General features: G+C 49.2%; 1 pseudogene; it reads right to left on the reverse strand.

The window, feature by feature from the left end:
* Window positions 1-8,187: 8,187 nt before the first annotated feature.
* Window positions 8,188-12,367, reverse strand: LOC141584311 (26S proteasome regulatory subunit 4 pseudogene; annotated as a pseudogene).
* Window positions 12,368-12,369: the final 2 nt, after the last annotated feature.

Consider the following 12,369-nt stretch of genomic DNA (forward strand, 5'->3'; position numbering starts at 1 on the left):
CCAGCTTAGGAGCTGGGAAGAGATCAGAATGGGTGTGAATAAACCTTCTACTCAGTTGCCTTGGCTACAAAATGGGGCAGGAGAATTGACCTGCCTATTGGGGGAACCTCAGGATGAGTAAACTGAGTGACAAATCAGGGCAAAGTAAATAGCTGATTGTCTCGCTCAGCCTGATGGTAAGAGTATCACGGTTGATTCTGCTGATAAATTGGACACAATGGCTTTATAGCTTTTGCTGATTTGTCTTGAATGAAACTCTCTAGTGAGTTACCTTCAGAGGATATGTTGGCGAAATATCCATGTGAATTGAAAAGAAACTTAAAGTATATCCTGATCCTAGGATGGTCACAGCAGCTCTGAGTGGGTGGAATTGAGGGTGTTTTCCTTTCTTTTTGCGTGTGCGTGTGTGTGTGTGTGTGTGTGCACATGCTTCTTCACATACATGTACAGCAGCTTTATTGAGATATGTTTCATATGCCATATCATCCACACATTTAACGTGTGCAATTCAATGGTTTTTAGTATATTCACAGAGTCTTCAGGGTTTAGCCTTGTTGCAACATATAACGATACTTCATCCTTCTTTCTGGCTGAGTAATATGTCATTGTGTGGCTATAACACATTTGTTTATCCGTTTGATTTCCAGTTGATGGACATTTGGGTTGTCTCTGTTTCCTTCTAATGAATAAAGCAACTATGAACCTCTGTGTGTGAGGTTTTTTTTTTTTTTTGTGGACACGTTTGCATTACTCACGGGTACATACCTGGAGAGGAATTTCTGTACTATCTGGCCACTCTGTGTTGAACTTTTTGAGGAACTGCCAGCCTATTTTCCAAAGTGGCTGAATCATTTTATATTCCCACTAGCACAGGGCGAGGATTCCGATTTCTCTGCTGTGTTTTCTGCTGTTTCCTTTAATGAGCTGTGGCTATAGACACTATGAGTTGCTTGCTGAGTATCCGTTCCCTCCTTCCCAGCTAGCAGAACCCCCGCTTTGTAAGTGTCAACCCCAGGCAATGGAGCATAATTGGTGTAAGTCATCGTGCTAATCTTCCTGCCCTCTGTTTCAGCCCCTGAGAGCAGTGAAGTCAGTGCAGACCCATCCGACAGTGGGGCAAGAGGGTCAGGGCAAGGAGAAAGCCCAAGAAGGCACCACAGTCCCAGCCTCAGCCTGGTTCCTGGGAGCTCTGGCAGGTGAAGCATACCCCAGCGAGTCCCAGCAGGGGAGCTGGGCTTTCATATCCCCACATGAGTCAGTCACTCATGCATTTCTCAGGCAAGATGGCTCCAGGAGGCGGTGGAGAGTCCACCGAAGGAGAGCCCCAGGTGCAGGCTAGGCCACTGGAAGAAAGACACTATCAAAGCCTGGGGAGGAGACCTGAGGTCAGTTCGTCCCCTGCACCCCCTTTCCCAGGCTCCCTTGCAGTTGGGGGTGGCTGCATGACCCAGGTCCAGCCATGATTGGGCAGAGTGGGCTGGGGAGGTTCCGGTAAAATTGTTGTCTCTTGACAACGGGTTCATCTGCAGGCGGCCCCACATTTCTCCCTCTTCCTGTCTGGACCTGCTGAGCCTCTTGTGTCCCTGAGGGAGAGGTCATGGGCACTGCAAAGGCACTGGACCAGTTCCCCGGCACACCTCTCTGTAGAGTTCTTTTTTTGTTAGAAACATAAACCTTATTTGTTTCAGCCACTATTAGGTATTCTGTTACTTCCCAATTGTTATTATGAATTTTTTTTTTAATTTGTATTTTTTGAGACAGAGTCTTACTCTGCCACCCAGCCTGGAGGGCAGTGGTGCAATCTCGGCCCACTGCGACCTCCGCCTCCCAGGGCTCAAGCAATTCTCCTGCCTCAGCCTGCCTAGTAGCTGAGATTACGGGCATGCGCCACCACACCTGATAATGTTTTGTATTTAAGTAGAGACAGGGTTTCACCATGTTTCTCAGGGTGGTCTTGAACTCCTGAGCTCAGGCGAGCTACCCGCCTCGGCTTCCCAAAGTGCTAGGATTACAGGCATAAGCCACTGAGCCCCGCCTGAGTTCTTTTTCAAAAACTATTCAAGGCTTATTTGAGTTGGAAGACATCGGAACACACTCCAGGTATTTCCGGTAATTAGACTGTGCTGTAGGAACCGGGGAGCAACCAGGGTTCCGGAGCCTTCTAGCTTTTTACCAGCAGCCTGGCCTGACCGCTCGCCACTCACCCCAGGTGCTTCCTGTCTGCCGTTTCTCTGCCTTGGGGCTTCCCTCCTGGCATCCGGTCAGATCAGCTCCATTGTCCTCTGCTTCTTTCTCTTGGTATTTCTTTACTTAAATCCTTCATTGAGGGGCTAACTGCCCAGGAGTGCCTTTTCATGATGGCTACTCTAGAGGTGTTTGGTGGGCTGAGGATGGCCCGTCCTTGGGTCAGGTGCCTCGCTCAGCTGACCTGCCCCAGCCTAGGGGACGGGGGCATCACACGTGTAGCCACCACCATATCTGCTGTGGCAGAGACAGTGGCCTGTCTGTCCAGGACAAGCCACAGTTGTTTTTGGAATAAGGAGGAGAGAACAAAAGAGAGGGAGAGAAAGACAGAGAGAGAAAAAGAGAGAGACCTTGCAGAAGATAAAACAAGGGGGAGAAATTTATTATTTTCAGGTATGTGGATGATCCATAGACTGGTAGTAAGACAGTTCTGCTAAAAACCAAACAAAACCAAACAACAAATTGCAGTGAGAGGAGGTGGAGCCCACGTTGTATGCGCTGTTGATTAAGAACGTCCCCATGCAGTGACAAGCCTGCAGCCCTTTGTCTGCCCTGTGGCTTAGGCACTTAAGCACGGCCCTGTCTGGGGGTGCTGTGATGGAGCCCATCTTCTCTGGAATTCTGCTGCTTCTGGATTCCTCTGAGGCCATCCGGGGGCCTCTGAAGTGGTTCTGTGCAAACCTCACCTCAGCTGGTCCTGGAGCTTTCTCAGACAGCACCTTGCTGGGATGTGGGCTTATCGTGGAGGGAGAAGAAAGCATCTGGAATCAGATGGGGCAACAGAGGGCTGGCACTCATCTCTACCACAGGTGCACCAGCTCCTGCCTTTGGCAAGAGTTAGAATTATATCTGAAAGGCAGTGTGAGAGTCAAATCCTATTTGATTGCCCTGGAGCTCAATACATGGAGAGCTCTGTCGTGTATCATTTAGAAAGCTCATCCGTGGATGTCTGCAGGGTCTCAGGCAGGACTGAGCAGCTCTGTAGCACTGAGTGTCTTCGATCAGTCTGGACACAGCCCACAAGTAATGATGATTGTTTTAAGAGAGACGGAAATGAAGGACAAGAATACGGACTATCTGCCTGGAAGAAGCGGTTGAGCACAGTGGGCCGTAGGGACATCTGAGATGGGCTGGGGTAGAGAGAGAGCTAAATCAGCCAATGGGGTGCCCTCCCTCCCTCAGGTCCTGGGCAGGAAGTGGTACCAGGCTTTGGGCTGACACTCCATTCATTTATGAATTATCTGTTGGGAACCTACGGTGTGCTGGGACTATCTGTTGGGAACCTATTGCATGCTGGGACTATCTGTTGAGAATCCACCATGTTCTGGCAAAGTCAGCCAGAACAGCTTCCTCCTGCCTTTCCTGGCTCTTTCTCTTTACGGCGTCTCTCTACTCTCTTCTGGTCACACCCTCACATCTCCCTCTTACATCAGCTTTTCACAAACCACCCAGAGCCCAAGAAGATATCACCTGGCTGGGGTATAGGATAGAGTCTTTCTCAGAAGCATGTTCCGTTTAATGGGAGACTTCTGAAAATCCCAGGGCCACAAAAGCCACAGAAAGGGCAATGTCATGGTAGACTCTGGGGGAGAGCTCAGCTCAGGAGGACCACAAAGCTCTCTGCACCAGAAAGGAGTCCCCATCCTGCCTCCCTCACGTCCTGCCTTGACTCGTTCTTTGCACACTGACTGAGCGCCCTCCCTGTGCTGGGTCCTGTTTCAGCTACTCTTCCTAGTCCACTGTGGTCTTGTGAGGTCAGCACTTGGTCAAGTTGAGGAGAAAAGCTGCAGAGCTGTGGAGACCTCCCAGTCCAACATCTCCCTACGTGGGCACCACTCTGTTGTGAGCTCTGGGTGGACACAAGGCATAATTTACAATCTCTTTCAGGGAATTATTGCTGCTAATGAGCAGAGCCAATTTATGCTTCCCAAGGGAGAGGGCAAAATCAATTAATGGAGAGTCTGACATGGCCAGGCCTGATGGCAGAGTGTGGCCTGACATCCGGAGGTGATAAGGGACTTTCTGAGGCTGAACTAATAAGGAGATTGGGGAAAAAGAAGAAAAACAACACCTCCCCCCAACATCTGCCCAATCGATTCAGTGTACAACAGGCAGAGAATGCAGAGTCAACAGAGCAGCTGGGCAAGAGTCTCTTTCCATCTGAATGAGCCCCGAGATAAGGAGAGGACAGGATGCCCATCCCGCCATCCAACATAGGTATTCACTATGGAGCCCCTCAATAGACACATATCCATACGGGTGATAAAAGACACTTTCCGAACCAGAACACAGAGGATAAGGCCCACCTGCTCCAGGTGCATGCCTTGTATTAGAAAGGGCAAGCGGGGAGAGAGAGAGCCCTGGTTTTAGATGCCACCTCCCTAACTATTCCCCCCAGATAGTTTGCACCACGTGGCTGGAGCCACAAGCTTTGAATGGGGAAGCCTGGGTTCCTGGAGTCTCCCCACAGCAACCTATGTGGAGGCGGCAGTGATGTGGGTTTGTATGGGTCTTTGTTTGCCCTCGTGACCAGAAAGTATGATCTCAGAGGTGGGCCAGCTCGTGCTGTGACCAGCAGACAGGCCAGGGAAAGCTGAAGGGTGATTCAAGGTAAAGCCTTGAAACAGACAGACAAACACACCTGTTACTAATTTTGTTCAGAAATTGCCTCTTTTTTTTTTTTTTTTAAGGATCAGGATTCCTCTCGAAGGTTGAAATCATTCCCAGAGCCCCAGTCTGAAGCATAGTTAAGAGTGAAGCTCTGGTTGAAGTGGGGGCAGAGGGCTCCAACCCAAAGAGCTTGATTGCAAGAGCCCTTACCCAAGATTCTGAAATGGATGCCCTTGTCTAAGTTGGACTTCCCTCAGAGCAGGTCCCGAGACACAATGCAGATGTGCACAGTTCATCTGGGACCTGATCCCAGGACTTGCGAACAGGGGAGTGGGGAATGGAAGGCAGTCAATTCAGGGCCTGTTTTTGCACAGGTGACTGTTGTGGGCAACTGGGGACCTCTGGGAGACTGTGCAGAACACTGTAGAGTTGTCTCACAGAGTGGCTAGGAAGCTGCAGTATTTATGTACCAACTCTTGTCTCTTGTTAATTGAGGATTGCTCCAGGGGCGGTTAGCTCCTGCCCCGCCAACCTGCCGTGCCTGTGGGCTGAGAGCACTTCTGCGGCCAGAGAGTCCCCGCAGGCAGAAAGATGCAAGTGGTTAGGGCAGGATGCTGCTGGTGTAGCTGGAGACTTCCCATGAATGCTGCACGTGACCTCCAGGTGGGCTGCGGGGGAGCTGGCAGGGCACTGACACTTTCTGTCACAGACTTTAGTTCTCTGCTCTTTTGTCTGGGTCACTGTGGTTTGTAATTCCTGCAGGGAAGTTGCTCTTCCGTGTACCTTCATGGAGGGGTGGTCAGCTTGTCCTGGCACATCAGGTCAGTGCCTTTGGAAGCATGGTAAGAGTGGAAGACCATACCCGCATCTTTTGATGGCCACTCAAATTGGAAAAAAGAAAGGTATTGTTAAAAGTTCTGCAGTACATCCCCTGTTAACAAGTCTCCCTACATCCTCTCATCTCTTCAGACTGTAAGAAAAACCCAGAGCTTTGAGAGGCATTAAAGCTGCAGCAGCACGAAGCCCAGGCTGCCGTGAGCCAGGGTGCGGATGAAGGGTGGGGCTAAGACACGGAGGAGCAGAGTGTCCCAGGGCCTGGGAGAGATACTGAGCCCAGAAACCAGAGGAGAGACAGGGCTGGCTGCTCTTGGTGTGTGAGGGTCCCGACACATTTTTTTGTGGATGGACTCCTGCGTGAATAAACAATTTGGTGAAAAAAATTTAGCACCAAATTTATGAGCCCATGTGAGGTACAATGATTTATTTGTGTAGATTTAGAATAATGACAGAGAAGAGGTACTTAAGCATTTGTTTATTGTCTAACAAGAGTCACTTAAATCAACATGTTAGCACTGGTCTGATGGCCCAATCCCAGGTAGTGCCATAAAGGAAATGCCACGCCAGCCAGCAGGAATGATCTGCTCATCAGGCTGCTTTCCTGGAACCAGGGACTGACTAGGAGGCCCTAAAACAGCTTCATAAACATAAGTCCTAGAGCACCTTGGGACATCTGGTCAACCCCATGCAGGTACAGGAGAGCTTCCTGAAAGAAGAAAAGGGAACTGAGATCCCCAGGAGGCCTGAACTGTGTTAGGGGAGGCCTGCATGGATGACATTGTTGGCTGGTCCCAGCACCAGAGGGAGACTTAGAAAGTTTCTAGCAAAGCATGTCAAAGCACAGGTTCCCCCTGAAGCCTGGGGCTAAAGGCAGGAAGGGGGACTGCTTGCCTCAGTCTAAGGACAGTGATGGACAAGACAAACCCAGAAGGTATTTCAGAGAAAAGATAACAACAGCATTCCACACCTGGGGCCAGAAAAGGATGTGTGTTGGCCTGGGGCGGGGCTGCCCCCGCCTGAGATCAGGAGCTGAGTGAATGGAGAGGGAAGAGTACCAGCTGCTGAGCTGCTGGCTCTTTGCTGAGCTCCCCCTCTGTGTGCGTGAAACTGGCTCAGCCGTCCTGGCTGGCGCGGGGCCATGGAAACCCCAAATGAAGCAGGTAACTCTGAAAAGGTTGCTGCCTCTTCCCATTCCTTGAGAGATGCATCTGGGGCCACATTCGGAGGCCACTTTTCACAAGGTGAGGCAGAGCTTGTGTAAAAGGAAACACTGCTTTTCCCTCCCACATGTGACACCTACATTTTCAACTTCCAACATTCACAGCCAACCTTTCTATACTTGCTCTGCCTCAGAGCCCTGGCAGTCCCTAGACACGTGCTATGGAAGGAACACTGTCTCCCCCACATGCTCACATGACCCACATCCCCATAAGTCTCTGTTTTGCCAAGCTCCATGTCCCATGCCTCCTCCTGTTACCCAACACCTAGCCTGCCATCATTTTCCTAAGCTTCCCTCCCCTGCTTCTCTCTTTGTACTCTGCCTGGTTCTCACACTCCTACCCACCTAGACAGTGAGTCCAGGCCCATCCTGCCCCACCCCCAACTTATTCTTATTATTATTTTATTGAGACGGGACGGGGTCTTGCTCTGTCACCCAGGCTGGAGTGCAGTGGCATGATCACGGCTCACTGCAGCCTAAACCTCCTGGGTTCAAGGGATTCGCCCACCTCAGCCTCCCAAGTAGCTGGGACTGCAGGCGTGTACTGCCATGCCCAGCTAACCACACTCCTTCTTAATCAGAGGGTCTTGCTTGTTTCCTGTTCCTCTGCTTCATTAGAATGTAGGTTCCGAGAATGCTGGCACTTTCTCTGTCTCTGTCACCTCTGACTCCTCAGAGGTGAGGAGCACAATGGATGGCACATCCTTGTTAAAACAATAGCCAGATGAATGAGCCATGTTTATGTTAAAGGAATTACAAGGAGCATTTTTCTGCCCAGATTTGAAACACACATTCATTGCATTTCAAAAAAAAGTTTCTGTTTCTTTACTTGATCAACTGTGTCAACTGTGTTATGCCTGGGGGCTGTTTCTATATATATGTGTGTGTGTGTGTGTGTGTGTGTGTGTGTGTGTGTGTGTGTGTGTGTGTGTGTGTCTTTGTGAAAGAGCACACGTTATTGGGAAGCAGACTGCTGCACAGTGACCAACAGATGAAGGCCACCCAGTGGGCACTTACATATCGTACTACAAAAGACACACAATGTTTTGCTAATAAAAATCAACGGGAACAGGGATTCCTCTGGGCAACTCCCCCAGCCTCATTCCTTTCAGGGATGGAGAAATTGCCCAACCATTTTTCTGATGACAGCTGTGGTTCACTAGAGATAGAGCCCCTCAGGGGTGCCTTCCTGTTTTTCCTTCCTTCCTTCCTTCCTTCCTTCCTTCCTTCCTTCCTTCCTTCCTTCCTTCCTTCCTTCCTCCCTCCCTCCCTCTCTCTCTCTTTCTTTCTTTCTTTTTGTGAGACGGAGTTTCGCTCGTTACCCAGGCTGGAGTGCAATGGCGCGATCTCGGCTCACCGCAACCTCCGCCTCCTGGGTTCAGGCAATTCTCCTGCCTCAGCCTCCTGAGTAGCTGGGACTACAGGCACGCGCCACCATGCCCAGCTAATTTTTTTTTTTTTTTTTTTTTTTTTTGTATTTTTAGTAGAGACGGGGTTTCACCATGTTGACCGGGATGGTCTTGATCTCTTGACCTCGTGATCCACCCACCTCGGCCTCCCAAAGTGCTAGGATTACAGGCTTGAGCCACCGCGCCCGGTCTCCTGTTTCTTATAAAGAACACGTTCTTTAGATTCTTTGAAGTCTTCATTTGTTACTTTCATGCTACGGTCTCTAAGGCCATCAGACCAGGTTCTGTCCAGATTGCCTTGATGTCAGCACCAGAGAGGTCATCTTTAGCCATGATCAAGTCATCCAGGGTTACATTATCAACCAGTGCCATCCTGCTTGTGTGAATCTGAAAGATGTGCTTAGTCTTTTCATCAGGCAGGTGGAACTCAATCTTTCTGTCATGGAGGAATGGTCTCATAAGTGCTGGATCCAAAGCTTCTGTTCGGTTTGTGGCCAACACTTCCACATCTCCTCTAGAATCAAATCCATCCAACTGGTTCAATGGTTCCACCACTGTTCACTGAATTTCTCTCTCACCACCAGAATCTGAATCGTATCTTTTTGTCCCCAACGCATCAATTTCATCAATAAACATGATGGACTGTGCATGCTCTTTAGCAACTCAAAATAATTCCCGTGAGTGTTTGGGCCCATCACCTGGGTATTTCTGAGTAAGTTCAGAGCCAACCACTCTCAAGAAAGTGGCTGAGGTTTGGTTTGCTACTGCTTTGGCTAACAATGGTTTACCTGTGCCAGGTGGACCATAGAGAATGACCCCCTTAGGAGGCTTTATACCCATCTCTTCATAATATTCAGAGTGGGTGAGAGGAGGCTCCACAGATTCCTTAATTTCCTGAATTTGGTTGTACAACCCCCTAACACTGGCATAGGTCTCCTGGGGGGCCTTTTCCACCTTCATCACTGTGACCTGCGGATCCGTGTCATCCATCAGCACCCCTATCACGGCATGCACCTTATGACTGAGCAGGACTGAGGAGCCAGGTTCCAGCAGATCCTTGTCTACAAACGAAAGAATGCTGACATAGTGTTCTGAGCCCACAGATGCAGACACGATGCGTGGATGATCTCTTCCACGGTTCCTACTGACATCGGGGTCCCCATTAGATCATCCACTTTTGATCTTTCCTCTTCTTGCTTTTCTTCTAGTAGTTTCATTAGCTCCTGATTTCTAATGAATTCTTCCTCCGTGAAAAGATAGTCTTTAATTCTAACTTCAGTCATTTTAACTGGCACTGGGTGTGAGATGTCACCAGCGGCAGCTTGCTGGCAGCATCGGGTCTCTTTGTTATCTTCTTTTTCCCTGCTCTGGTTGGTACAGGGGGTTCATATTTCTTTTTCTTGTTCTTGTCATCCTTCTTGCCACCTTCAGGATCATGACCACCACTTTGACTTTGACCCATCTTGCTTTGGCCACTTGAGCTGCTGCTGCCAGAACTTTTTGTTCTTTTCTTTTTTTGTGAGACGGAGTTTCGCTCTTGTTGCCCAGGCTGGAGTGCAACAGCACGATCTCGGCTCACTGCAACCTCCGCCTCCTGGGTTCAAGTGATTCTTCTGCCTCAGCCTTCTGAGTAGCTGGGATTACAGGTGCCTGCCACCACCATGCCCGGCTATTTTTTGTATTTTTAGTAGAAATGGTGTTTCACCATGTTGACTAGGCTGGTCTCGAACTCCTGACCTGAGGTGATCCTCCCACCTCAGTCTACCAAAGTGCTGGATTATAGTTGTGAGCCACCACACCTGGCCTCTATTTCTATTGATTGTTTCTTCTCTTACGGCTGACATGTTTCTGCTTCTTTGCATGCCTGATTATTTTTTATTGGATATCAGACATTGTGGAGTCTATATTGTTGGATGCTAGTTACTTATTTATTTATTTATTTATTTATCTATTTTTGTATTCCTTTAGCTATTTTTGAGCTTTGTTTAGGACTCAGTGAAGTTACCTGGAAACAATTTGCCTCCTTTGAGGCTGGCTTTTTAAGCTTTGTTAGGTGGGACCACAACAATCTATCATCTCAGACTAATTTGGCCCCACTTCTGAGGCAGTACCTTCTGTGTCTCTATACAACGACCGTTTTGGGAGGAGGTTTCTCCACTCTGGCTGTTGGGAACAGGAACTCTCCCTAACCCAGTGTTATCTCAGGACCTGCTCCTTCCTGGCGGTTCTTTCTCTTGCCTTGGGTAATTTCCTCACATGCATATGTTGATCAGCTGAAGACTCAAGAGTAACCCTCTGAAGGTCTCCAGAGCCCACTTGCTTTCTCTCTCTCTCTCATCACTGGGACTCTGCCTTGCAAATATAAGCCTCTTTATCCTCCCTGGATTCCCACCTCCATTTCCTCAACTCAGGGAAACCACTGGGCTCTCCCTGGTTCCCCCTTCCTGGGTTGCAGCCTGAAAACTCACTGCAGGCAGTAAGTTGGAGCAATCACAGGGCTCCCCTCACTTGTTTCTCTTCTCTTGGGGTTCAATAATGCCCCATACTGCCTGTTATCCAATGGCTGAAAACCAATGGTTTCTATAGAGGATTTTGTCTCATTTTTAACCATTTAAAGCAGGAGGTAAATCAAGTCCTTGTTGCTTTATCATGGCTACTGTAGGTGCCAACATCACATTACTCAAAGTGGGCCATAACACCGCTTTGGATGTATGATTCTATACAGGTGGTGGAGAATTAAAGCGACTTACTTGGTATACCACAGTTTCTCTATCTCCTTTCTAAAAATCCTTTTTAGCAAGATCTGAGCAAGCTACATTTTAATCTCCCTCCAGCCCACTTCCTGTCAAGGGATTGGTAGAGCCAGTTGAATTCTAGCAGAGACTGGGCTGGAGTCACTGGCTATGCTGCTTTCCAGAAAACATTTTGGAAAACTTCACATTTTGGCTTAGAGTGAACTCAGATACTTCTTGTCATCCATGGCTCCACTGAGCCCAGGTGGATTGCTTGCTGGAAAGTCTTTTCAAACATGCACTGATTTATCCCATATGCAGAGTCCAGTGAACTTTGGCGAAGGTGCACTGCCGTCAAGCATGAGTCCATACCAGAGGCCGGGCTTCCATTGGGAGGAGACGTTTGGAGCAAGAGCCTCCTGGGCCAGTTGCTGCACACGCTTTGCATATGGTCTGGACACCAGTGACCCAGATCCCAGGCTGTGTGTTTTTCTGTCTTCTTCATTTCCTTTCCTGTCTTAAGAGATTGGCCCAGGAGGCTGGTTCACACCATGCATGGGCTATGCCACACATCTCGGTCAATAAGGCCTTTGGATCCGGGAAATGATGTCTCAGTGAGAGATCTAATGTCGAAAGACTGGCACAGTGCTGTGGCTCATGTCTGCAATCCCAGCACTTTGGGAGGCCAAGGCAGGAGCGTGGCCAAGGCGGGAGCGTGGCCAAGGCGGGAGCGTGGCCAAGGCGGGAGCCATTCAAGGCCTCAAATTCGAGGCCAGGAATTTGAGACCAGCCTGAGCCACATAGTGAGACCCTGTCTCTATGAAGAAATTAAAAATGAGCTAGGTGTGGTGGTGCATGCCTATAGTCCTAGCTACTTTGAAGGCCAAGGTGAGAGGATCACATGAGCCCAGGAGTTGCAGGCTACAGTGAGCTATGGTTGCACTACTGCACCCCAACCTGTGTGACAGAGCGAGATCCCCATCTCAAAAAATAAATACAAGAAAATAAAAACATCAGTAGATGCGACCCACCTCTAGAAGGCTGAAGGCACTAAGGCGTGCCAGGAATACTACTGCTGCTACACGGGGGACACGGCAAAGGCCATGCCATCTTCAGGGCTCCCAAGAGAGAAAGTGTGTGTGTGTGTGCATTTACATGTGTGTCCCACGGACTCCTGGGGAAGCTTCTAGAATCAGAATTTGGTCTTCCTCTAGTTCTACAGACTACAGAGGACTATGTTCCATTGAACTGTGAGGGCCAGGAGTGGACTAGAGATGGGGGCCCCTCCCCCAGTATGATTCAATTAAAACCCCGGGGG

Source organism: Saimiri boliviensis, chromosome 4 (assembly GCF_048565385.1).
Source record: "Saimiri boliviensis isolate mSaiBol1 chromosome 4, mSaiBol1.pri, whole genome shotgun sequence".
Lineage (NCBI taxonomy): Eukaryota > Metazoa > Chordata > Mammalia > Primates > Cebidae > Saimiri > Saimiri boliviensis.